Source organism: Drosophila ananassae (assembly GCF_017639315.1).
Source record: "Drosophila ananassae strain 14024-0371.13 chromosome 4 unlocalized genomic scaffold, ASM1763931v2 tig00000054, whole genome shotgun sequence".
Lineage (NCBI taxonomy): Eukaryota > Metazoa > Arthropoda > Insecta > Diptera > Drosophilidae > Drosophila > Drosophila ananassae.
Window position 1 is genome coordinate 2451137 of NW_025319037.1, and position 27155 is coordinate 2478291.

The window sequence follows — 27155 nt, forward strand, 5'->3', positions numbered from 1 at the left end:
TAACTGAATGATCGGAAATGCCATAACTTTGATGTGTTTTTTAAGTTAGAGGGTTGGGACTTTCCACACATGTTATATTTGACCAAAATATCTTATGTACAAAATTTCATAAGGATCGGTCGACTATATCCTATAGCTATCATAGAACGATCGGAATTGGCATAACTTTGGTGTTTTTTAAGTTAGAAAGATGGGATTTGGTACAGATTCTATTTTGGGGAATACAATCTGATCTGCCAATTTTCAGAAGGATCGGCCGACTATAAACGATCCGCTATATATCTAATAAAATAAGATGGGTGGCGCCACCTAGCGGACTGCGACTGAACTGCAAGGGTATATCAACTTCGGCTCCGCCCGAAGTTAGCTTTCCTTTCTTGTTTTTAAATATTTTTATTACATATTTTTTTTTTAATTTAAACAGGTTTTGAAATGTGAAAAGAATTTAACAGCGGACGCTGCTTGAGGAACTTTGAGGTACATAATTTAACAAATTTTTAGTCCACTAGAACGACTTTTTAGTTAATATACGGCTCGATTTTACCTCAATAAATAAAGCAATAATAAATATAACAAAGTTTTATAAAAATTTGTGAAATATTTTCCAAGTGTCATATTTTATCGGGATTAATTAACTCTCGGTATTTCTATATTTTATGTCCTTGGCAGAAAGAAACTTTCAGAATAGATTAAAAACAATACATGCTAAATAGCAATACAGTATAATTTGGAAATTTCAGGCACCAAATACCAGAAAAGAAACATAGCGACATATTAAGCGTAACAACCTCCATAAAAGACACCCCTAAATCGAAAATAAAATAACATCCAATGAATGATGAAATATTTACCCAGCTCGCTTTGATCTTAAGTGAAGAAAACTTCCGAACCAACGCAAAAGAAGTCTCTGAACCCAAACTAATATAAAATGTTTTCGATTTGGTGTAAACTTTTTTAATAGCGTTATGTAATTCTCTTACAGAACGCAGTGGATGGAATTATCATTTTGCCCCTTCATTCAATCAGTCGAAGCGTCGCTTTCGCACACGCAATTCTAGATTCAAAATACGATTTGTTATTTAGGTTTGTATCTGTTCAAATTTTAGTATAAGATACCAATCATGATGCAAAATTATTTGCTACTCTTGAAAAATATTGATGAATATTTACACCATAGTAACTGAATCACAAAATGTTACTCCTGATTGTTTTGAAATATTTTTATTACAAATTTTTTTTTATTTCAACAGGTTTTGAAACGCGTAAAGAATTTAACTGCGCACACTGCTTGAGGAACTTTCAGGTACATAAGTTAACAAATTTAAATTAAGCAAGGTAACATGGTTATTTATTTTCGATATTGGATTTGTTTAAAGTGTATTTTAGTCCACTAGAACGACTTTTTAGTTAATATACGGCTCGATTTTACCTCAATAAATAAACCAATAATTAATATAACAAAGTTTATTAAAATTTGTGGAATATTTTCCAAGTGTCATATTTTATCGGGATTAATTAACTCTCGGTATTTCTATATTTTATGTCCTTGGCAGAAAGAAACTTTCAGAATAGATTAAAAACAATACATGCTAAATAGCAATACAGTGTAATTAGGAAACATAAGGCACCAAAGGAATTAGGAAACATAAGGTCAACTTCCTATAGCTGCCATATAACTGAATGATCGGAAATGCCATAACTTTGATGTGTTTTTTAAGTTAGAGGGTTGGGACTTTCCACACATGTTATATTTGACCAAAATATCTTATGTACAAAATTTCATAAGGATCGGTCGACTATATCCTATAGCTATCATAGAACGATCGGAATTGGCATAACTTTGGTGTTTTTTAAGTTAGAAAGATGGGATTTGGTACAGATTCTATTTTGGGGAATACAATCTGATCTGCCAATTTTCAGAAGGATCGGCCGACTATAAACGATCCGCTATATATCTAATAAAATAAGATGGGTGGCGCCACCTAGCGGACTGCGACTGAACTGCAAGGGTATATCAACTTCGGCTCCGCCCGAAGTTAGCTTTCCTTTCTTGTTTTTAAATATTTTTATTACATATTTTTTTTTTCATTTAAACAGGTTTTGAAATGTGAAAAGAATTTAACAGCGGACGCTGCTTGAGGAACTTTGAGGTACATAATTTAACAAATTTTTAGTCCACTAGAACGACTTTTTAGTTAATATACGGCTCGATTTTACCTCAATAAATAAAGCAATAATAAATATAACAAAGTTTTATTAAAATTTGTGGAATATTTTCCAAGTGTCATATTTTATCGGGATTAATTAACTCTCGGTATTTCTATATTTTATGTACTTGGCAGAAAGAAACTTTCAGAATAGATTAAAAACAATTCATGCTAAATAGCAATACAGTGTAATTAGGAAACATAATTCCTCAATAAATAAACTAATAATAAATATAACAAAGTTTTATAAAAATTTGTGAAATATTTTCCAAGTGTCATATTTTATCGGGATTAATTAACTCTCGGTATTTCTATATTTTATGTCCTTGGCAGAAAGAAACTTTCAGAATAGATTAAAAACAATACATGCTAAATAGCAATACAGTATAATTTGGAAATTTCAGGCACCAAATACCAGAAAAGAAACATAGCGACATATTAAGCGTAACAACCTCCATAAAAGACACCCCTAAATCGAAAATAAAATAACATCCAATGAATGATGAAATATTTACCCAGCTCGCTTTGATCTTAAGTGAAGAAAACTTCCGAACCAACGCAAAAGAAGTCTCTGAACCCAAACTAATATAAAATGTTTTCGATTTGGTGTAAACTTTTTTAATAGCGTTATGTGTTTCTCTTACAGAACGCAGTGGATGGAATTATCATTTTGCCCCCTTCATTCAATCAGTCGAAGCGTCGCTTTCGCACACGCAATTCTAGATTCAAAATACGATTTGTTATTTAGGTTTGTATCTGTTCAAATTTTAGTATAAGATACCAATCATGATGCAAAATTATTTGCTACTCTTGAAAAATATTGATGAATATTTACACCATAGTAACTGAATCACAAAATGTTACTCCTGATTGTTTTGAAATATTTTTATTACAAATTTTTTTTTATTTAAACAGGTTTTGAAACGCGTAAAGAATTTAACTGCGCACACTGCTTGAGGAACTTTCAGGTACATAAGTTAACAAATTTAAATTAAGCAAGGTAACATGGTTATTTATTTTCGATATTGGATTTGTTTAAAGTGTATTTTAGTCCACTAGAACGACTTTTTAGTTAATATACGGCTCGATTTTACCTCAATAAATAAACCAATAATTAATATAACAAAGTTTATTAAAATTTGTGGAATATTTTCCAAGTGTCATATTTTATCGGGATTAATTAACTCTCGGTATTTCTATATTTTATGTCCTTGGCAGAAAGAAACTTTCAGAATAGATTAAAAACAATACATGCTAAATAGCAATACAGTGTAATTAGGAAACATAAGGCACCAAAGGAATTAGGAAACATAAGGTCAACTTCCTATAGCTGCCATATAACTGAATGATCGGAAATGCCATAACTTTGATGTGTTTTTTAAGTTAGAGGGTTGGGACTTTCCACACATGTTATATTTGACCAAAATATCTTATGTACAAAATTTCATAAGGATCGGTCGACTATATCCTATAGCTATCATAGAACGATCGGAATTGGCATAACTTTGGTGTTTTTTAAGTTAGAAAGATGGGATTTGGTACAGATTCTATTTTGGGGAATACAATCTGATCTGCCAATTTTCAGAAGGATCGGCCGACTATAAACGATCCGCTATATATCTAATAAAATAAGATGGGTGGCGCCACCTAGCGGACTGCGACTGAACTGCAAGGGTATATCAACTTCGGCTCCGCCCGAAGTTAGCTTTCCTTTCTTGTTTTTAAATATTTTTATTACATATTTTTTTTTTCATTTAAACAGGTTTTGAAATGTGAAAAGAATTTAACAGCGGACGCTGCTTGAGGAACTTTGAGGTACATAATTTAACAAATTTTTAGTCCACTAGAACGACTTTTTAGTTAATATACGGCTCGATTTTACCTCAATAAATAAAGCAATAATAAATATAACAAAGTTTTATTAAAATTTGTGGAATATTTTCCAAGTGTCATATTTTATCGGGATTAATTAACTCTCGGTATTTCTATATTTTATGTACTTGGCAGAAAGAAACTTTCAGAATAGATTAAAAACAATTCATGCTAAATAGCAATACAGTGTAATTAGGAAACATAATTCCTCAATAAATAAACTAATAATAAATATAACAAAGTTTTATAAAAATTTGTGAAATATTTTCCAAGTGTCATATTTTATCGGGATTAATTAACTCTCGGTATTTCTATATTTTATGTCCTTGGCAGAAAGAAACTTTCAGAATAGATTAAAAACAATACATGCTAAATAGCAATACAGTATAATTTGGAAATTTCAGGCACCAAATACCAGAAAAGAAACATAGCGACATATTAAGCGTAACAACCTCCATAAAAGACACCCCTAACTCGAAAATAAAATAACATCCAATGAATGATGAAATATTTACCCAGCTCGCTTTGATCTTAAGTGAAGAAAACTTCCGAACCAACGCAAAAGAAGTCTCTGAACCCAAACTAATATAAAATGTTTTCGATTTGGTGTAAACTTTTTTAATAGCGTTATGTATTTCTCTTACAGAACGCAGTGGATGGAATTATCATTTTGCCCCTTCATTCAATCAGTCGAAGCGTCGCTTTCGCACACGCAATTCTAGATTCAAAATACGATTTGTTATTTAGGTTTGTATCTGTTCAAATTTTAGTATAAGATACCAATCATGATGCAAAATTATTTGCTACTCTTGAAAAATATTGATGAATATTTACACCATAGTAACTGAATCACAAAATGTTACTCCTGATTGTTTTGAAATATTTTTATTACAAATTTTTTTTTATTTAAACAGGTTTTGAAACGCGTAAAGAATTTAACTGCGCACACTGCTTGAGGAACTTTCAGGTACATAAGTTAACAAATTTAAATTAAGCAAGGTAACATGGTTATTTATTTTCGATATTGGATTTGTTTAAAGTGTATTTTAGTCCACTAGAACGACTTTTTAGTTAATATACGGCTCGATTTTACCTCAATAAATAAACCAATAATTAATATAACAAAGTTTATTAAAATTTGTGGAATATTTTCCAAGTGTCATATTTTATCGGGATTAATTAACTCTCGGTATTTCTATATTTTATGTCCTTGGCAGAAAGAAACTTTCAGAATAGATTAAAAACAATACATGCTAAATAGCAATACAGTGTAATTAGGAAACATAAGGCACCAAATGAATTAGGAAACATAAGGTCAACTTCCTATAGCTGCCATATAACTGAATGATCGGAAATGCCATAACTTTGATGTGTTTTTTAAGTTAGAGGGTTGGGACTTTCCACACATGTTATATTTGACCAAAATATCTTATGTACAAAATTTCATAAGGATCGGTCGACTATATCCTATAGCTATCATAGAACGATCGGAATTGGCATAACTTTGGTGTTTTTTAAGTTAGAAAGATGGGATTTGGTACAGATTCTATTTTGGGGAATACAATCTGATCTGCCAATTTTCAGAAGGATCGGCCGACTATAAACGATCCGCTATATATCTAATAAAATAAGATGGGTGGCGCCACCTAGCGGACTGCGACTGAACTGCAAGGGTATATCAACTTCGGCTCCGCCCGAAGTTAGCTTTCCTTTCTTGTTTTTAAATATTTTTATTACATATTTTTTTTTTCATTTAAACAGGTTTTGAAATGTGAAAAGAATTTAACAGCGGACGCTGCTTGAGGAACTTTGAGGTACATAATTTAACAAATTTTTAGTCCACTAGAACGACTTTTTAGTTAATATACGGCTCGATTTTGCCTCAATAAATAAAGCAATAATAAATATAACAAAGTTTTATTAAAATTTGTGGAATATTTTCCAAGTGTCATATTTTATCGGGATTAATTAACTCTCGGTATTTCTATATTTTATGTACTTGGCAGAAAGAAACTTTCAGAATAGATTAAAAACAATTCATGCTAAATAGCAATACAGTGTAATTAGGAAACATAATTCCTCAATAAATAAACTAATAATAAATATAACAAAGTTTTATAAAAATTTGTGAAATATTTTCCAAGTGTCATATTTTATCGGGATTAATTAACTCTCGGTATTTCTATATTTTATGTCCTTGGCAGAAAGAAACTTTCAGAATAGATTAAAAACAATACATGCTAAATAGCAATACAGTATAATTTGGAAATTTCAGGCACCAAATACCAGAAAAGAAACATAGCGACATATTAAGCGTAACAACCTCCATAAAAGACACCCCTAAATCGAAAATAAAATAACATCCAATGAATGATGAAATATTTACCCAGCTCGCTTTGATCTTAAGTGAAGAAAACTTCCGAACCAACGCAAAAGAAGTCTCTGAACCCAAACTAATATAAAATGTTTTCGATTTGGTGTAAACTTTTTTAATAGCGTTATGTATTTCTCTTACAGAACGCAGTGGATGGAATTATCATTTTGCCCCTTCATTCAATCAGTCGAAGCGTCGCTTTCGCACACGCAATTCTAGATTCAAAATACGATTTGTTATTTAGGTTTGTATCTGTTCAAATTTTAGTATAAGATACCAATCATGATGCAAAATTATTTGCTACTCTTGAAAAATATTGATGAATATTTACACCATAGTAACTGAATCACAAAATGTTACTCCTGATTGTTTTGAAATATTTTTATTACAAATTTTTTTTTATTTAAACAGGTTTTGAAACGCGTAAAGAATTTAACTGCGCACACTGCTTGAGGAACTTTCAGGTACATAAGTTAACAAATTTAAATTAAGCAAGGTAACATGGTTATTTATTTTCGATATTGGATTTGTTTAAAGTGTATTTTAGTCCACTAGAACGACTTTTTAGTTAATATACGGCTCGATTTTACCTCAATAAATAAACCAATAATTAATATAACAAAGTTTATTAAAATTTGTGGAATATTTTCCAAGTGTCATATTTTATCGGGATTAATTAACTCTCGGTATTTCTATATTTTATGTCCTTGGCAGAAAGAAACTTTCAGAATAGATTAAAAACAATACATGCTAAATAGCAATACAGTGTAATTAGGAAACATAAGGCACCAAAGGAATTAGGAAACATAAGGTCAACTTCCTATAGCTGCCATATAACTGAATGATCGGAAATGCCATAACTTTGATGTGTTTTTTAAGTTAGAGGGTTGGGACTTTCCACACATGTTATATTTGACCAAAATATCTTATGTACAAAATTTCATAAGGATCGGTCGACTATATCCTATAGCTATCATAGAACGATCGGAATTGGCATAACTTTGGTGTTTTTTAAGTTAGAAAGATGGGATTTGGTACAGATTCTATTTTGGGGAATACAATCTGATCTGCCAATTTTCAGAAGGATCGGCCGACTATAAACGATCCGCTATATATCTAATAAAATAAGATGGGTGGCGCCACCTAGCGGACTGCGACTGAACTGCAAGGGTATATCAACTTCGGCTCCGCCCGAAGTTAGCTTTCCTTTCTTGTTTTTAAATATTTTTATTACATATTTTTTTTTTCATTTAAACAGGTTTTGAAATGTGAAAAGAATTTAACAGCGGACGCTGCTTGAGGAACTTTGAGGTACATAATTTAACAAATTTTTAGTCCACTAGAACGACTTTTTAGTTAATATACGGCTCGATTTTACCTCAATAAATAAAGCAATAATAAATATAACAAAGTTTTATTAAAATTTGTGGAATATTTTCCAAGTGTCATATTTTATCGGGATTAATTAACTCTCGGTATTTCTATATTTTATGTACTTGGCAGAAAGAAACTTTCAGAATAGATTAAAAACAATTCATGCTAAATAGCAATACAGTGTAATTAGGAAACATAATTCCTCAATAAATAAACTAATAATAAATATAACAAAGTTTTATAAAAATTTGTGAAATATTTTCCAAGTGTCATATTTTATCGGGATTAATTAACTCTCGGTATTTCTATATTTTATGTCCTTGGCAGAAAGAAACTTTCAGAATAGATTAAAAACAATACATGCTAAATAGCAATACAGTATAATTTGGAAATTTCAGGCACCAAATACCAGAAAAGAAACATAGCGACATATTAAGCGTAACAACCTCCATAAAAGACACCCCTAAATCGAAAATAAAATAACATCCAATGAATGATGAAATATTTACCCAGCTCGCTTTGATCTTAAGTGAAGAAAACTTCCGAACCAACGCAAAAGAAGTCTCTGAACCCAAACTAATATAAAATGTTTTCGATTTGGTGTAAACTTTTTTAATAGCGTTATGTATTTCTCTTACAGAACGCAGTGGATGGAATTATCATTTTGCCCCTTCATTCAATCAGTCGAAGCGTCGCTTTCGCACACGCAATTCTAGATTCAAAATACGATTTGTTATTTAGGTTTGTATCTGTTCAAATTTTAGTATAAGATACCAATCATGATGCAAAATTATTTGCTACTCTTGAAAAATATTGATGAATATTTACACCATAGTAACTGAATCACAAAATGTTACTCCTGATTGTTTTGAAATATTTTTATTACAAATTTTTTTTTATTTAAACAGGTTTTGAAACGCGTAAAGAATTTAACTGCGCACACTGCTTGAGGAACTTTCAGGTACATAAGTTAACAAATTTAAATTAAGCAAGGTAACATGGTTATTTATTTTCGATATTGGATTTGTTTAAAGTGTATTTTAGTCCACTAGAACGACTTTTTAGTTAATATACGGCTCGATTTTACCTCAATAAATAAACCAATAATTAATATAACAAAGTTTATTAAAATTTGTGGAATATTTTCCAAGTGTCATATTTTATCGGGATTAATTAACTCTCGGTATTTCTATATTTTATGTCCTTGGCAGAAAGAAACTTTCAGAATAGATTAAAAACAATACATGCTAAATAGCAATACAGTGTAATTAGGAAACATAAGGCACCAAAGGAATTAGGAAACATAAGGTCAACTTCCTATAGCTGCCATATAACTGAATGATCGGAAATGCCATAACTTTGATGTGTTTTTTAAGTTAGAGGGTTGGGACTTTCCACACATGTTATATTTGACCAAAATATCTTATGTACAAAATTTCATAAGGATCGGTCGACTATATCCTATAGCTATCATAGAACGATCGGAATTGGCATAACTTTGGTGTTTTTTAAGTTAGAAAGATGGGATTTGGTACAGATTCTATTTTGGGGAATACAATCTGATCTGCCAATTTTCAGAAGGATCGGCCGACTATAAACGATCCGCTATATATCTAATAAAATAAGATGGGTGGCGCCACCTAGCGGACTGCGACTGAACTGCAAGGGTATATCAACTTCGGCTCCGCCCGAAGTTAGCTTTCCTTTCTTGTTTTTAAATATTTTTATTACATATTTTTTTTTTCATTTAAACAGGTTTTGAAATGTGAAAAGAATTTAACAGCGGACGCTGCTTGAGGAACTTTGAGGTACATAATTTAACAAATTTTTAGTCCACTAGAACGACTTTTTAGTTAATATACGGCTCGATTTTGCCTCAATAAATAAAGCAATAATAAATATAACAAAGTTTTATTAAAATTTGTGGAATATTTTCCAAGTGTCATATTTTATCGGGATTAATTAACTCTCGGTATTTCTATATTTTATGTACTTGGCAGAAAGAAACTTTCAGAATAGATTAAAAACAATTCATGCTAAATAGCAATACAGTGTAATTAGGAAACATAATTCCTCAATAAATAAACTAATAATAAATATAACAAAGTTTTATAAAAATTTGTGAAATATTTTCCAAGTGTCATATTTTATCGGGATTAATTAACTCTCGGTATTTCTATATTTTATGTCCTTGGCAGAAAGAAACTTTCAGAATAGATTAAAAACAATACATGCTAAATAGCAATACAGTATAATTTGGAAATTTCAGGCACCAAATACCAGAAAAGAAACATAGCGACATATTAAGCGTAACAACCTCCATAAAAGACACCCCTAAATCGAAAATAAAATAACATCCAATGAATGATGAAATATTTACCCAGCTCGCTTTGATCTTAAGTGAAGAAAACTTCCGAACCAACGCAAAGGAATTCTCTGAACCTAAACTTATATAAAATGTTTTCGATTTGGTGTAAACTTTTTTAATAGCGTTTTGTATTTTTCTTACAGAACGCAGTTGATGGGATTATCATTTTGCCACACACATTCAATCAGTCGAAGCACCACTTTCGCACACGCAATTCTAGATTCAAAATACGATTTGTTATTTAGGTTTGTATCTGTTCAAATTTTTGTATAAAAAACTAATCATGATGCAAAATAATTTGCTACTCTTGAAAAATATTGATGAATATTTACACCATGGTAACTGAATCAGAAAATGTTACTCCTGATTGTTTTTAAATATTTTTATTACATATTTTTTTTTTAATTTAAACAGGTTTTGAAATGTGCAAAGAATTTAACAGCGGACACTGCTTGAGGAACTTTCAGGTACATAAGTTAACAAATTTAAATTAAGCAAGGTAACATGGTTATTTATTTTCGATATTGGATCTGTTTCAAGTGTATTTTAGTCCACTAGAACGACTTTTTAGTTAATATACGGCTCGATTTTACCTCAATAAATAAAGCAATAATAAATATAACAAAGTTTTATTAAAATTTGTGGAATATTTTCCAAGTTTCATATTTTATCGGGATTAATTAACTCTCGGTATTTCTATATTTTATGTCCTTGGCAGAAAGAAACTTTCAGAATAGATTAAAAACAATTCATGCTAAATAGCAATACAGTGTAATTAGGAAACATAAGGCACCAAAGGAATTAGGAAACATAAGGTCAACTTCCTATAGCTGCCATATAACTGAATGATCGGAAATGCCATAACTTTGATGTGTTTTTTAAGTTAGAGGGTTGGGACTTTCCACACATGTTATATTTGACCAAAATATCTTATGTACAAAATTTCATAAGGATCGGTCGACTATATCCTATAGCTATCATAGAACGATCGGAATTGGCATAACTTTGGTGTTTTTTAAATTAGAAAGATGGGATTTGGTACAGATTCTATTTTGGGGAATACAATCTGATCTGCCAATTTTCAGAAGGATCGGCCGACTATAAACGATCCGCTATATATCTAATAAAATAAGATGGGTGGCGCCACCTAGCGGACTGCGACTGAACTGCAAGGGTATATCAACTTCGGCTCCGCCCGAAGTTAGCTTTCCTTTCTTGTTTTTAAATATTTTTATTACATATTTTTTTTTTCATTTAAACAGGTTTTGAAATGTGAAAAGAATTTAACAGCGGACACTGCTTGAGGAACTTTGAGGTACATAATTTAACAAATTTTTAGTCCACTAGAACGACTTTTTAGTTAATATACGGCTCGATTTTACCTCAATAAATAAAGCAATAATAAATATAACAAAGTTTTATTAAAATTTGTGGAATATTTTCCAAGTGTCATATTTTATCGGGATTAATTAACTCTCGGTATTTCTATATTTTATGTCCTTGGCAGAAAGAAACTTTCAGAATAGATTAAAAACAATTCATGCTAAATAGCAATACAGTGTAATTAGGAAACATAAGGCACCAAATACCAGAAAAGAAACATAGCGACATATTAAGCGTAACAACCTCCATAAAAGACACCCCTAAATCGAAAATAAAATAACATCCAATGAATGATGAAATATTTACCCAGCTCGCTTTGATCTTAAGTGAAGAAAACTTCCGAACCAACGCAAAGGAATTCTCTGAACCTAAACTTATATAAAATGTTTTCGATTTGGTGTAAACTTTTTTAATAGCGTTTTGTATTTTTCTTACAGAACGCAGTTGATGGGATTATCATTTTGCCACACACATTCAATCAGTCGAAGCACCACTTTCGCACACGCAATTCTAGATTCAAAATACGATTTGTTATTTAGGTTTGTATCTGTTCAAATTTTTGTATAAAAAACTAATCATGATGTAAAATTATTTGCTACTCTTGAAAAATATTGATGTATATTTACACCATGGTAACTGAATCAGAAAATGTTACTCCTGATTGTTATACCCTTGCAGAGGGTATTATAATTTTGGTCAAAAGTGTGCAACGCAGTGAAGGAGACATCTCCGACCCTATAAAGTATATATATTCTTGATCAGGATCACCTCCTGAGTCGATATGAGCATGTCCGTCTGTCCGTCTGTCCGTCGGTCCGTCTGTCCGTCTGTCTGTTTCTACGCAAACTAGTCTCTCAGTTTTAAAGCTATCGAGTTGAAACTTTGCACACACCCTTCTTTCCTTTGCAGGCAGTATATAAGTCGGAACGGCCGGGATCGGTCGACTATATCCTATAGCTGCCATATAACTGATTGATCGGAAATGCCATAACTTTGGTGTTTTTTAAGTTAGAGGGTTGGGAGTTTCTACACATGTTATATTTGACCAAAATATCTTATGTACAAAATTTCATAAGGATCGGCCGACTATATCCTATAGCTGTCATAGAACGATCGAAATTGGCATAACTTTGGTGTTTTTTAAGTTAGAAAAATGGGATTTAATAGAGATTCTATTTTGGGAAAAACAATCTGATTTGTCGAATTTCATAAGGATCGGCAAACTATATCCTATAGCTGCCATATAACTGATTGATCGGAAATGCTATAACTTCGTTGTTTTTCAAGTTAGAAGGATGGGACTTTCTGTGCATTCTAATTTGGGCCAACTTATATGATCTGCTAAATGTCATCAGGATCGGCCGTCTATATCCTATAGCTGTCATATAACTGATTGATCGGAAATGCTATAACTTCGTTGTTTTTCAAGTTAGAAGGATGGGAGTTTCAATGGATTCCTCTTTTGGCAAAATAATTCGATTTGCCAAGTTTCATAAGGATCGGCCAACTATATACGATCCGCTATATATCTAATAATATAAGATGCGTGGCGCCACCTAGCGGACTGCGACACAACTGCAAGGGTATATAAACTTCGGCTCCGCCCGAAGTTAGCTTTCCTTTCTTGTTTTTAATTATTTTTATTACATATTTTTTTTTTCATTTAAACAGGTTTTGAAATGTGCAAAGAATTTAACAGCGGACACTGCTTGAGGAACTTTCAGGTACATAAGTTAACAAATTTAAATTAAGCAAGGTAACATGGTTATTTATTTTCGATATTGGATCTGTTTCAAGTGTATTTTAGTCCACTAGAACGACTTTTTAGTTAATATACGGCTCGATTTTACCTCAATAAATAAAGCAATAATAAATATAACAAAGTTTTATTAAAATTTGTGGAATATTTTCCAAGTTTCATATTTTATCGGGATTAATTAACTCTCGGTATTTCTATATTTTATGTCCTTGGCAGAAAGAAACTTTCAGAATAGATTAAAAACAATTCATGCTAAATAGCAATACAGTGTAATTAGGAAACATAAGGCACCAAATACCAGAAAAGAAACATAGCGACATATTAAGCGTAACAACCTCCATAAAAGACACCCCTAAATCGAAAATAAAATAACATCCAATGAATGATGAAATATTTACCCAGCTCGCTTTGATCTTAAGTGAAGAAAACTTCCGAACCAACGCAAAGGAATTCTCTGAACCTAAACTTATATAAAATATTTTCGATTTGGTGTAAACTTTTTTAATAGCGTTTTGTATTTTTCTTACAGAACGCAGTTGATGGGATTATCATTTTGCCACACACATTCAATCAGTCGAAGCACCACTTTCGCACACGCAATTCTAGATTCAAAATACGATTTGTTATTTAGGTTTGTATCTGTTCAAATTTTTGTATAAAAAACTAATCATGATGCAAAATAATTTGCTACTCTTGAAAAATATTGATGAATATTTACACCATGGTAACTGAATCAGAAAATGTTACTCCTGATTGTTTTTAAATATTTTTATTACATATTTTTTTTTAATTTAAACAGGTTTTGAAATGTGCAAAGAATTTAACAGCGGACACTGCTTGAGGAACTTTCAGGTACATAAGTTAACAAATTTAAATTAAGCAAGGTAACATGGTTATTTATTTTCGATATTGGATTTGTTTAAAGTGTATTTTTGTCCACTAGAACGACTTTTTAGTTAATATACGGCTCGATTTTACCTCAATAAATAAACCAATAATAAATATAACAAAGTTTATTAAAATTTGTGGAATATTTTCCAAGTGTCATATTTTATCGGGATTAATTAACTCTCGGTATTTCTATATTTTATGTCCTTGGCAGAAAGAAACTTTCAGAATAGATTAAAAACAATACATGCTAAATAGCAATACAGTGTAATTAGGAAACATAAGGCACCAAATACCAGAAAAGAACATAGCGACATATTAAGCGTAACAACCTCCATAAAAGACACCCCTAAATCGAAAATAAAATAACATCCAATGAATGATGAAATATTTACCCAGCTCGCTTTGATCTTAAGTGAAGAAAACTTCCGAACCAACGCAAAAGAAGTCTCTGAACCCAAACTAATATAAAATGTTTTCGATTTGGTGTAAACTTTTTTAATAGCGTTATGTATTTCTCTTACAGAACGCAGTGGATGGAATTATCATTTTGCCCCTTCATTCAATCAGTCGAAGCGTCGCTTTCGCACACGCAATTCTAGATTCAAAATACGATTTGTTATTTAGGTTTGTATCTGTTCAAATTTTAGTATAAGATACCAATCATGATGCAAAATTATTTGCTACTCTTGAAAAATATTGATGAATATTTACACCATAGTAACTGAATCACAAAATGTTACTCCTGATTGTTTTGAAATATTTTTATTACAAATTTTTTTTTATTTAAACAGGTTTTGAAACGCGTAAAGAATTTAACTGCGCACACTGCTTGAGGAACTTTCAGGTACATAAGTTAACAAATTTAAATTAAGCAAGGTAACATGGTTATTTATTTTCGATATTGGATTTGTTTAAAGTGTATTTTTGTCCACTAGAACGACTTTTTAGTTAATATACGGCTCGATTTTACCTCAATAAATAAACCAATAATAAATATAACAAAGTTTATTAAAATTTGTGGAATATTTTCCAAGTGTCATATTTTATCGGGATTAATTAACTCTCGGTATTTCTATATTTTATGTCCTTGGCAGAAAGAAACTTTCAGAATAGATTAAAAACAATACATGCTAAATAGCAATACAGTGTAATTAGGAAACATAAGGCACCAAAGGAATTAGGAAACATAAGGTCAACTTCCTATAGCTGCCATATAACTGAATGATCGGAAATGCCATAACTTTGATGTGTTTTTTAAGTTAGAGGGTTGGGACTTTCCACACATGTTATATTTGACCAAAATATCTTATGTACAAAATTTCATAAGGATCGGTCGACTATATCCTATAGCTATCATAGAACGATCGGAATTGGCATAACTTTGGTGTTTTTTAAGTTAGAAAGATGGGATTTGGTACAGATTCTATTTTGGGGAATACAATCTGATCTGCCAATTTTCAGAAGGATCGGCCGACTATAAACGATCCGCTATATATCTAATAAAATAAGATGGGTGGCGCCACCTAGCGGACTGCGACTGAACTGCAAGGGTATATCAACTTCGGCTCCGCCCGAAGTTAGCTTTCCTTTCTTGTTTTTAAATATTTTTATTACATATTTTTTTTTTCATTTAAACAGGTTTTGAAATGTGAAAAGAATTTAACAGCGGACGCTGCTTGAGGAACTTTGAGGTACATAATTTAACAAATTTTTAGTCCACTAGAACGACTTTTTAGTTAATATACGGCTCGATTTTGCCTCAATAAATAAAGCAATAATAAATATAACAAAGTTTTATTAAAATTTGTGGAATATTTTCCAAGTGTCATATTTTATCGGGATTAATTAACTCTCGGTATTTCTATATTTTATGTACTTGGCAGAAAGAAACTTTCAGAATAGATTAAAAACAATTCATGCTAAATAGCAATACAGTGTAATTAGGAAACATAATTCCTCAATAAATAAACTAATAATAAATATAACAAAGTTTTATAAAAATTTGTGAAATATTTTCCAAGTGTCATATTTTATCGGGATTAATTAACTCTCGGTATTTCTATATTTTATGTCCTTGGCAGAAAGAAACTTTCAGAATAGATTAAAAACAATACATGCTAAATAGCAATACAGTATAATTTGGAAATTTCAGGCACCAAATACCAGAAAAGAAACATAGCGACATATTAAGCGTAACAACCTCCATAAAAGACACCCCTAAATCGAAAATAAAATAACATCCAATGAATGATGAAATATTTACCCAGCTCGCTTTGATCTTAAGTGAAGAAAACTTCCGAACCAACGCAAAGGAATTCTCTGAACCTAAACTTATATAAAATGTTTTCGATTTGGTGTAAACTTTTTTAATAGCGTTTTGTATTTTTCTTACAGAACGCAGTTGATGGGATTATCATTTTGCCACACACATTCAATCAGTCGAAGCACCACTTTCGCACACGCAATTCTAGATTCAAAATACGATTTGTTATTTAGGTTTGTATCTGTTCAAATTTTTGTATAAAAAACTAATCATGATGCAAAATAATTTGCTACTCTTGAAAAATATTGATGAATATTTACACCATGGTAACTGAATCAGAAAATGTTACTCCTGATTGTTTTTAAATATTTTTATTACATATTTTTTTTTTAATTTAAACAGGTTTTGAAATGTGCAAAGAATTTAACAGCGGACACTGCTTGAGGAACTTTCAGGTACATAAGTTAACAAATTTAAATTAAGCAAGGTAACATGGTTATTTATTTTCGATATTGGATCTGTTTCAAGTGTATTTTAGTCCACTAGAACGACTTTTTAGTTAATATACGGCTCGATTTTACCTCAATAAATAAAGCAATAATAAATATAACAAAGTTTTATTAAAATTTGTGGAATATTTTCCAAGTTTCATATTTTATCGGGATTAATTAACTCTCGGTATTTCTATATTTTATGTCCTTGGCAGAAAGAAACTTTCAGAATAGATTAAAAACAATTCATGCTAAATAGCAATACAGTGTAATTAGGAAACATAAGGCACCAAAGGAATTAGGAAACATAAGGTCAACTTCCTATAGCTGCCATATAACTGAATGATCGGAAATGCCATAACTTTGATGTGTTTTTTAAGTTAGAGGGTTGGGACTTTCCACACATGTTATATTTGACCAAAATATCTTATGTACAAAATTTCATAAGGATCGGTCGACTATATCCTATAGCTATCATAGAACGATCGGAATTGGCATAACTTTGGTGTTTTTTAAATTAGAAAGATGGGATTTGGTACAGATTCTATTTTGGGGAATACAATCTGATCTGCCAATTTTCAGAAGGATCGGCCGACTATAAACGATCCGCTATATATCTAATAAAATAAGATGGGTGGCGCCACCTAGCGGACTGCGACTGAACTGCAAGGGTATATCAACTTCGGCTCCGCCCGAAGTTAGCTTTCCTTTCTTGTTTTTAAATATTTTTATTACATATTTTTTTTTTCATTTAAACAGGTTTTGAAATGTGAAAAGAATTTAACAGCGGACACTGCTTGAGGAACTTTGAGGTACATAATTTAACAAATTTTTAGTCCACTAGAACGACTTTTTAGTTAATATACGGCTCGATTTTACCTCAATAAATAAAGCAATAATAAATATAACAAAGTTTTATTAAAATTTGTGGAATATTTTCCAAGTGTCATATTTTATCGGGATTAATTAACTCTCGGTATTTCTATATTTTATGTCCTTGGCAGAAAGAAACTTTCAGAATAGATTAAAAACAATTCATGCTAAATAGCAATACAGTGTAATTAGGAAACATAAGGCACCAAATACCAGAAAAGAAACATAGCGACATATTAAGCGTAACAACCTCCATAAAAGACACCCCTAAATCGAAAATAAAATAACATCCAATGAATGATGAAATATTTACCCAGCTCGCTTTGATCTTAAGTGAAGAAAACTTCCGAACCAACGCAAAGGAATTCTCTGAACCTAAACTTATATAAAATGTTTTCGATTTGGTGTAAACTTTTTTAATAGCGTTTTGTATTTTTCTTACAGAACGCAGTTGATGGGATTATCATTTTGCCACACACATTCAATCAGTCGAAGCACCACTTTCGCACACGCAATTCTAGATTCAAAATACGATTTGTTATTTAGGTTTGTATCTGTTCAAATTTTTGTATAAAAAACTAATCATGATGTAAAATTATTTGCTACTCTTGAAAAATATTGATGTATATTTACACCATGGTAACTGAATCAGAAAATGTTACTCCTGATTGTTATACCCTTGCAGAGGGTATTATAATTTTGGTCAAAAGTGTGCAACGCAGTGAAGGAGACATCTCCGACCCTATAAAGTATATATATTCTTGATCAGGATCACCTCCTGAGTCGATATGAGCATGTCCGTCTGTCCGTCTGTCCGTCGGTCCGTCTGTCCGTCTGTCTGTTTCTACGCAAACTAGTCTCTCAGTTTTAAAGCTATCGAGTTGAAACTTTGCACACACCCTTCTTTCCTTTGCAGGCAGTATATAAGTCGGAACGGCCGGGATCGGTCGACTATATCCTATAGCTGCCATATAACTGATTGATCGGAAATGCCATAACTTTGGTGTTTTTTAAGTTAGAGGGTTGGGAGTTTCTACACATGTTATATTTGACCAAAATATCTTATGTACAAAATTTCATAAGGATCGGCCGACTATATCCTATAGCTGTCATAGAACGATCGAAATTGGCATAACTTTGGTGTTTTTTAAGTTAGAAAAATGGGATTTAATAGAGATTCTATTTTGGGAAAAACAATCTGATTTGTCGAATTTCATAAGGATCGGCAAACTATATCCTATAGCTGCCATATAACTGATTGATCGGAAATGCTATAACTTCGTTGTTTTTCAAGTTAGAAGGATGGGACTTTCTGTGCATTCTAATTTGGGCCAACTTATATGATCTGCTAAATGTCATCAGGATCGGCCGTCTATATCCTATAGCTGTCATATAACTGATTGATCGGAAATGCTATAACTTCGTTGTTTTTCAAGTTAGAAGGATGGGAGTTTCAATGGATTCCTCTTTTGGCAAAATAATTCGATTTGCCAAGTTTCATAAGGATCGGCCAACTATATACGATCCGCTATATATCTAATAATATAAGATGCGTGGCGCCACCTAGCGGACTGCGACACAACTGCAAGGGTATATAAACTTCGGCTCCGCCCGAAGTTAGCTTTCCTTTCTTGTTTTTAATTATTTTTATTACATATTTTTTTTTTCATTTAAACAGGTTTTGAAATGTGCAAAGAATTTAACAGCGGACACTGCTTGAGGAACTTTCAGGTACATAAGTTAACAAATTTAAATTAAGCAAGGTAACATGGTTATTTATTTTCGATATTGGATCTGTTTCAAGTGTATTTTAGTCCACTAGAACGACTTTTTAGTTAATATACGGCTCGATTTTACCTCAATAAATAAAGCAATAATAAATATAACAAAGTTTTATTAAAATTTGTGGAATATTTTCCAAGTTTCATATTTTATCGGGATTAATTAACTCTCGGTATTTCTATATTTTATGTCCTTGGCAGAAAGAAACTTTCAGAATAGATTAAAAACAATTCATGCTAAATAGCAATACAGTGTAATTAGGAAACATAAGGCACCAAATACCAGAAAAGAAACATAGCGACATATTAAGCGTAACAACCTCCATAAAAGACACCCCTAAATCGAAAATAAAATAACATCCAATGAATGATGAAATATTTACCCAGCTCGCTTTGATCTTAAGTGAAGAAAACTTCCGAACCAACGCAAAGGAATTCTCTGAACCTAAACTTATATAAAATATTTTCGATTTGGTGTAAACTTTTTTAATAGCGTTTTGTATTTTTCTTACAGAACGCAGTTGATGGGATTATCATTTTGCCACACACATTCAATCAGTCGAAGCACCACTTTCGCACACGCAATTCTAGATTCAAAATACGATTTGTTATTTAGGTTTGTATCTGTTCAAATTTTTGTATAAAAAACTAATCATGATGCAAAATAATTTGCTACTCTTGAAAAATATTGATGAATATTTACACCATGGTAACTGAATCAGAAAATGTTACTCCTGATTGTTTTTAAATATTTTTATTACATATTTTTTTTTAATTTAAACAGGTTTTGAAATGTGCAAAGAATTTAACAGCGGACACTGCTTGAGGAACTTTCAGGTACATAAGTTAACAAATTTAAATTAAGCAAGGTAACATGGTTATTTATTTTCGATATTGGATTTGTTTAAAGTGTATTTTTGTCCACTAGAACGACTTTTTAGTTAATATACGGCTCGATTTTACCTCAATAAATAAACCAATAATAAATATAACAAAGTTTATTAAAATTTGTGGAATATTTTCCAAGTGTCATATTTTATCGGGATTAATTAACTCTCGGTATTTCTATATTTTATGTCCTTGGCAGAAAGAAACTTTCAGAATAGATTAAAAACAATACATGCTAAATAGCAATACAGTGTAATTAGGAAACATAAGGCACCAAATACCAGAAAAGAACATAGCGACATATTAAGCGTAACAACCTCCATAAAAGACACCCCTAAATCGAAAATAAAATAACATCCAATGAATGATGAAATATTTACCCAGCTCGCTTTGATCTTAAGTGAAGAAAACTTCCGAACCAACGCAAAAGAAGTCTCTGAACCCAAACTAATATAAAATGTTTTCGATTTGGTGTAAACTTTTTTAATAGCGTTATGTATTTCTCTTACAGAACGCAGTGGATGGAATTATCATTTTGCCCCTTCATTCAATCAGTCGAAGCGTCGCTTTCGCACACGCAATTCTAGATTCAAAATACGATTTGTTATTTAGGTTTGTATCTGTTCAAATTTTAGTATAAGATACCAATCATGATGCAAAATTATTTGCTACTCTTGAAAAATATTGATGAATATTTACACCATAGTAACTGAATCACAAAATGTTACTCCTGATTGTTTTGAAATATTTTTATTACAAATTTTTTTTTTATTTAAACAGGTTTTGAAACGCGTAAAGAATTTAACTGCGCACACTGCTTGAGGAACTTTCAGGTACATAAGTTAACAAATTTAAATTAAGCAAGGTAACATGGTTATTTATTTTCGATATTGGATTTGTTTAAAGTGTATTTTTGTCCACTAGAACGACTTTTTAGTTAATATACGGCTCGATTTTACCTCAATAAATAAACCAATAATAAATATAACAAAGTTTATTAAAATTTGTGGAATATTTTCCAAGTGTCATATTTTATCGGGATTAATTAACTCTCGGTATTTCTATATTTTATGTCCTTGGCAGAAAGAAACTTTCAGAATAGATTAAAAACAATACATGCTAAATAGCAATACAGTGTAATTAGGAAACATAAGGCACCAAATACCAGAAAAGAAACATAGCGACATATTAAGCGTAACAACCTCCATAAAAGACACCCCTAAATCGAAAATAAAATAACATCCAATGAATGATGAAATATTTACCCAGCTCGCTTTGATCTTAAGTGAAGAAAACTTCCGAACCAACGCAAAGGAATTCTCTGAACCTAAACTTATATAAAATGTTTTCGATTTGGTGTAAACTTTTTTAATAGCGTTTTGTATTTTTCTTACAGAACGCAGTTGATGGGATTATCATTTTGCCACACACATTCAATCAGTCGAAGCACCACTTTCGCACACGCAATTCTAGATTCAAAATACGATTTGTTATTTAGGTTTGTATCTGTTCAAATTTTAGTATAAGATACCAATCATGATGCAAAATTATTTGCTACTCTTGAAAAATATTGATGAATATTTACACCATAGTAACTGAATCACAAAATGTTACTCCTGATTGTTTTGAAATATTTTTATTACAAATTTTTTTTTATTTAAACAGGTTTTGAAACGCGTAAAGAATTTAACTGCGCACACTGCTTGAGGAACTTTCAGGTACATAAGTTAACAAATTTAAATTAAGCAAGGTAACATGGTTATTTATTTTCGATATTGGATTTGTTTAAAGTGTATTTTAGTCCACTACAACGACTTTTTAGTTAATATACGGCTCGATTTTACCTCAATAAATAAACCAATAATTAATATAACAAAGTTTATTAAAATTTGTGGAATATTTTCCAAGTGTCATATTTTATCGGGATTAATTAACTCTCGGTATTTCTATATTTTATGTCCTTGGCAGAAAGAAACTTTCAGAATAGATTAAAAACAATACATGCTAAATAGCAATACAGTGTAATTAGGAAACATAAGGCACCAAATACCAGAAAAGAAACATAGCGACATATTAAGCGTAACAACCTCCATAAAAGACACCCCTAAATCGAAAATAAAATAACATCCAATGAATGATGAAATATTTACCCAGCTCGCTTTGATCTTAAGTGAAGAAAACTTCCGAACCAACGCAAAAGAAGTCTCTGAACCCAAACTAATATAAAATGTTTTCGATTTGGTGTAAACTTTTTTAATAGCGTTATGTATTTCTCTTACAGAACGCAGTGGATGGAATTATCATTTTGCCCCTTCATTCAATCAGTCGAAGCGTCGCTTTCGCACACGCAATTCTAGATTCAAAATACGATTTGTTATTTAGGTTTGTATCTGTTCAAATTTTAGTATAAGATACCAATCATGATGCAAAATTATTTGCTACTCTTGAAAAATATTGATGAATATTTACACCATAGTAACTGAATCACAAAATGTTACTCCTGATTGTTTTGAAATATTTTTATTACAAATTTTTTTTTATTTAAACAGGTTTTGAAACGCGTAAAGAATTTAACTGCGCACACTGCTTGAGGAACTTTCAGGTACATAAGTTAACAAATTTAAATTAAGCAAGGTAACATGGTTATTTATTTTCGATATTGGATTTGTTTAAAGTGTATTTTAGTCCACTAGAACGACTTTTTAGTTAATATACGGCTCGATTTTACCTCAATAAATAAACCAATAATTAATATAACAAAGTTTATTAAAATTTGTGGAATATTTTCCAAGTGTCATATTTTATCGGGATTAATTAACTCTCGGTATTTCTATATTTTATGTCCTTGGCAGAAAGAAACTTTCAGAATAGATTAAAAACAATACATGCTAAATAGCAATACAGTGTAATTAGGAAACATAAGGCACCAAATACCAGAAAAGAAACATAGCGACATATTAAGCGTAACAACCTCCATAAAAGACACCCCTAAATCGAAAATAAAATAACATCCAATGAATGATGAAATATTTACCCAGCTCGCTTTGATCTTAAGTGAAGAAAACTTCCGAACCAACGCAAAGGAATTCTCTGAACCTAAACTTATATAAAATGTTTTCGATTTGGTGTAAACTTTTTTAATAGCGTTTTGTATTTTTCTTACAGAACGCAGTTGATGGGATTATCATTTTGCCACACACATTCAATCAGTCGAAGCACCACTTTCGCACACGCAATTCTAGATTCAAAATACGATTTGTTATTTAGGTTTGTATCTGTTCAAATTTTTGTATAAAAAACTAATCATGATGCAAAATAATTTGCTACTCTTGAAAAATATTGATGAATATTTACACCATGGTAACTGAATCAGAAAATGTTACTCCTGATTGTTTTTAAATATTTTTATTACATATTTTTTTTTAATTTAAACAGGTTTTGAAATGGGCAAAGAATTTAACAGCGGACACTGCTTGAGGAACTTTCAGGTGCATAAGTTAACAAATTTAAATTAAGCAAGGTAACATGGTTATTTATTTTCGATATTGGATCTGTTTCAAGTGTATTTTAGTCCACTAGAACGACTTTTTAGTTAATATACGGCTCGATTTTACCTCAATAAATAAAGCAATAATAAATATAACAAAGTTTTATTAAAATTTGTGGAATATTTTCCAAGTTTCATATTTTATCGGGATTAATTAACTCTCGGTATTTCTATATTTTATGTCCTTGGCAGAAAGAAACTTTCAGAATAGATTAAAAACAATTCATGCTAAATAGCAATACAGTGTAATTAGGAAACATAAGGCACCAAATACCAGAAAAGAAACATAGCGACATCCCAGTCGGACTTTTCGGTGCTAGCAGCGTTTCGGTGCATTCTGGCAGGCATCTTTCGTACCTTGTTCTCACCCACCCCGAGTTGAGAGAGGAAATTTGTTCTCTCAACATAGATTTTGCTCTCAAAAAACTGGACTTAGAAAATTTTCGTCTCGCTTGGGACTTAGAAAAATTTATGCGTGGGACTTTTAACTTAGAAAAAATTATTTCATGAACAATTCAACGTATATTATTTAAGTTTACCAATTTATGTTCTATAATAATTTTATTGAAGTACAAAATTTAAACATAGCTCAATATTTAATGAAATGATGATTATTTATATAAGGAATATTTTTTTTACATTAACTGAGGGCAGCAAAAAAATAATCCCGCGTAATTAGTGTGCGTTTTGTGCAGCGTTTTTATGCTAAATCAACCCAAATCGAAACGGTCACATAGGGTTGTTCGTAGTCCGTCGCATTGGTTTATTATTGTGAAATGGTAAGTTTACTGCTCTGTTCATTCAATTATTCCTATTTTATTGTGTTGATAATGATGAATAAACGTTATTTTATTAAACAAATATTTTCAGTTCTGGCTGTACTAGAAATTTGGACGTCTCAATATCTTTATTTGTAAGAATCTTATTTGTTTTTATTATTTATTTATTTTTAGCTTTTTTTTATTTCTTTTTTTTATCTTTTCAGTTTTATGTATTAAGATTAATAAATAATAAATATAATTAAAAAATAAAAAAATATGACAAACAACGCATTTCGAATTTAGTAAAAATCAATGGGCATGGTTGGGAAAAACAAAAACAAAAACCAAAAGCAAAGCAAAAAGCAAGGGAAATTTTTTTCAACCAGAAAATCCCTGGGTGAGATTTCGCGCCGATCTCCCCTAGCCGGTAAGCTTGCGGGTAGGGGAGAACAACCTTCTTTTTCCGATCGCCAAGCATATTGATACTCGCTCCGCTGGGTGAGAAAAGCGGCCACGCCAATGTAAATCGGAATGATGGTTTTCCGCAGATGGGAGTGCGCCGCGCACTCCTATTTCCTACCGCGGGATGCGCGTTTGGCGAGCGCCAGGCACGACTGGGGACTTAGGCAACCCAGCGAGCGCCAGGCACGACTGGGGACTTAGGCAACCCAGTCGTGCCTGGCGCTCGCCAAACGCGCATCCCGCGGTAGGAAATAGGAGTGCGCGGCGCACTCCCATCTGCGGAAAACCATCATTCCGATTTACATTGGCGTGGCCGCTTTTCTCACCCAGCGGAGCGAGTATCAATATGCTTGGCGATCGGAAAAAGAAGGTTGTTCTCCCCTACCCGCAAGCTTACCGGCTAGGGGAGATCGGCGCGAAATCTCACCCAGGGATTTTCTGGTTGAAAAAAATTTCCCTTGCTTTTTGCTTTGCTTTTGGTTTTTGTTTTTGTTTTTCCCCAACCATGCCCATTGATTTTTACTAAATTCGAAGTGAGTTGTTTGTCATATTTATTTATTATTAATTATATTTATTATTTATTAATCTTAATACATAAAACTGAAAAGATAAAAAAAAGAAATAAAAAAAAGCTAAAAATAAATAAATAATAAAAACAAATAAGATTCTTACAAATAAAGATATTGAGACGTCCAAATTTCTAGTACAGCCAGAACTGAAAATATTTGTTTAATGAAATAACGTTTATTCATCATTATCAACACAATAAAATATAAATAATTGAATGAACGGTGCAGTAAACTTACCATTTCACAATAATAAACCAATGCGACTCACTATGAACAACACTATGTGACCGTTTCGATTTGGGTTGATTTAGCATAAAAACGCTGCATAAAACGCACACTAATTACGCGGGATTATTTTTTTGCTGCCCTCAGTTAAAGTAAAAAATAAATTCCTTATATGAATAATATTTTTCATTAAATATTGAGCTATGTTTAAATTTTGCACTTCAATAAAATTATTATAGAACATAAATTGGTAAACTTAAATAATATACGTTGAATTGTTCATGAAATAATTTTTTCTAAGTTAAAAGTCCCACGCATAAATTTTTCTAAGTCCCAAGCGAGACGAAAATTTTCTAAGTCCAGTTTTTTGAGAGCGAAATCTATGTTGAGAGAACAAATTCCCTCTCTCAACTCGGGGTGGGTGAGAACAAGGTACGAAAGATGCCTGCCGGAATGCACCGAAACGCTGCTAGCACCGAAAAGTCCGACTGGGTCCCTACTAATTCAATTGATCATTTGCGCCACCTGTGACACAAATTAGGTTTGTGAAAAACTAAATAAATTTGATTAGGAAAAAATATATTCACCCAATTCACCATGATCATTTGGTCACTTGGGCAACCTATGAGACAAATTAGGTGTGTGAAAAAATAAATGAAATTGATTAAGAAAAATATATCCAACCAAATCACTATGATCATTTGTGCAACATAAGGAAAACTAAAACAATATGTTATTGCATATCATTTTAAATGATTTTTCAATCCAAGACCATTGAAATATTTAAAAATTATTTTTTGAGTTATACGAAGAAATTTAATTTCTAATATAAAATTGTACAAGGGTTGAAACAAGTATCAAAAGGAAAAAATTGTCATAAGAAAGTGAAATTCCGTTAAACCTGAAGGGTCAACAAAAAACCTCGGAACAACGATCGACCTGATGCGGCCCTTTTTTATCAGTTACACTCAGGTGGAAAATTTATGGCAAGGCCTGAAGAAAGGACAGGAGATGCCTGCTGGCATGGGAATATATATAAATGTATTTTTGTTTGGTTATGTGTATAG

The 27155-nt window shown here is 31.4% G+C and overlaps 1 long non-coding RNA gene across 2 annotated transcripts in view; it reads left to right on the plus strand.

Annotated features, from left to right (window-relative positions):
- LOC26514814 overlaps positions 1-24151 on the plus strand; it is a 37891-nt gene extending 13740 nt beyond the window's left edge. For both annotated transcript variants that reach the window (XR_006507827.1, XR_006507826.1), the window contains 41 exons: positions 425-477; positions 983-1083; positions 1251-1303; positions 2098-2150; positions 2854-2955; positions 3123-3175; positions 3970-4022; positions 4726-4826; positions 4994-5046; positions 5841-5893; positions 6597-6697; positions 6865-6917; positions 7712-7764; positions 8468-8568; positions 8736-8788; positions 9583-9635; positions 10339-10440; positions 10610-10662; positions 11458-11510; positions 12016-12117; positions 13250-13302; positions 13867-13968; positions 14137-14189; positions 14752-14852; positions 15020-15072; positions 15867-15919; positions 16623-16724; positions 16894-16946; positions 17742-17794; positions 18300-18401; positions 19534-19586; positions 20151-20252; positions 20421-20473; positions 21036-21136; positions 21305-21357; positions 21921-22022; positions 22190-22242; positions 22806-22906; positions 23074-23126; positions 23690-23791; positions 23960-24151. This is a non-coding gene — a long non-coding RNA (uncharacterized LOC26514814). The remainder of the gene's footprint in view (positions 1-424; positions 478-982; positions 1084-1250; positions 1304-2097; positions 2151-2853; positions 2956-3122; positions 3176-3969; positions 4023-4725; positions 4827-4993; positions 5047-5840; positions 5894-6596; positions 6698-6864; positions 6918-7711; positions 7765-8467; positions 8569-8735; positions 8789-9582; positions 9636-10338; positions 10441-10609; positions 10663-11457; positions 11511-12015; positions 12118-13249; positions 13303-13866; positions 13969-14136; positions 14190-14751; positions 14853-15019; positions 15073-15866; positions 15920-16622; positions 16725-16893; positions 16947-17741; positions 17795-18299; positions 18402-19533; positions 19587-20150; positions 20253-20420; positions 20474-21035; positions 21137-21304; positions 21358-21920; positions 22023-22189; positions 22243-22805; positions 22907-23073; positions 23127-23689; positions 23792-23959) is intronic.
- The last annotated feature ends 3004 nt before the right edge of the window (positions 24152-27155 follow it).